We start from the raw sequence: 1,349 nt of genomic DNA, 5'->3' as shown, positions 1-1,349 counted from the left end.
GTATGGAATGCTTTCTGACACTTTGAAGACTGTTATTTGCTTGGCTTTGGTTTTTCTTTTTTTTACTGCCTAAAACTACCTTGTATGAAGATTTATAAATATGGTTTCTGCAATTAAAATACTCTTATTTCACTCGAGACTTGTGTCCCCTGTGTCCCTCTTCTCATCAACTCCAGTCCGCAGGTCTAGGTCTACTAAGACCATGACAAGTGGCGCCCAAAACAGGGACCTTTTGGAAGCCTTTGGCAAGCAGACTGAGTGACTGTTAGGACCTACGGAGGTCAGTAAGCGGGGTTATGGGACAAACAGCTGGAAAGCCCCACCACTTTTTCACTTACATCATCACTTACTGAAGGTTCAAGGCCTTTCAGTTTCATATCAACTGATTGTCTCCAAACACTGTTTGTCTCCAGTGGTTGAATATAATCCCTGGTTCCCTGATGAAGACAGTTTCAATTAAAAAATTTGGAATCGGGTTTACAAATAATAATATATTAAATGAGCCACAAGACAGGGAAAAAATATTCCAATAGATTTCTGGCCCTTGTGGGCCCTCCTTAAATCCATGATCTTTCCATTTCTAGGCAATGCTAGCCCCCCTGATATCCTTCAACAAGAAGAACACTCGTTATACAAAAATAAATGATAAGACTTTACAAAAAGTCCAATTAGAGCAACATAAAATATTTCAAAAATTTCCCACAATCCCTGCTGCAGCTATCCCAAGTGCTCCTCCTCTTGTAATGGGCAAATAATCGAAGGTCCACTTGATTCGAGGACAAGATGATGATGATGTTTCTCTGTTGATGATTCTTCTGATGCTCTCTTTGACACTAAAGCCAACAATACTTTTTTTCTTTTCTTTTTTTTTTTTTTGATGACAGTGATAAGCCCTTAACACACACTCATATTTATCAATACAGACGATCCACTCCTTCTCCTTCACGACAAAAGCTTTCTGATATACTGGCTTTGCAATCTCAAGTCTCTGAGTCCAATGATCTTTTTGCCTTCCCTGTGTTAAACAATGTTAATGCTCAAAGACAACTAATACTTCAATATGGAGACATTGATTTTTCTCACATACAAGAAATAAAAGAGGCTATAAACTATTCTCACATACAAGAAATAAAAGAGGCTATAAACATATATGCTCTTCATTCGCCTTTCACTAAAGAACTTATAAACACTATGACATCTCCTATTAAAAATTTTATTCCTTATGATTAGCAGATTTTGATAAAAGCTCTTCTTAGACCAGGAAAATATCTTCAATAGATAATATGGTTTCATGATATGGCCCTAGATCATGCCAATTCTAATGCTCGACTTAGCACTCCCCAAAGCCA

The sequence above is a fragment of the Bison bison genome, unplaced genomic scaffold (genome assembly GCF_000754665.1).
Source record: "Bison bison bison isolate TAMUID 2011002044 unplaced genomic scaffold, Bison_UMD1.0 scf7180017864500, whole genome shotgun sequence".
NCBI lineage: Eukaryota > Metazoa > Chordata > Mammalia > Artiodactyla > Bovidae > Bison > Bison bison.
This window is presented reverse-complemented; position numbering follows the sequence as displayed.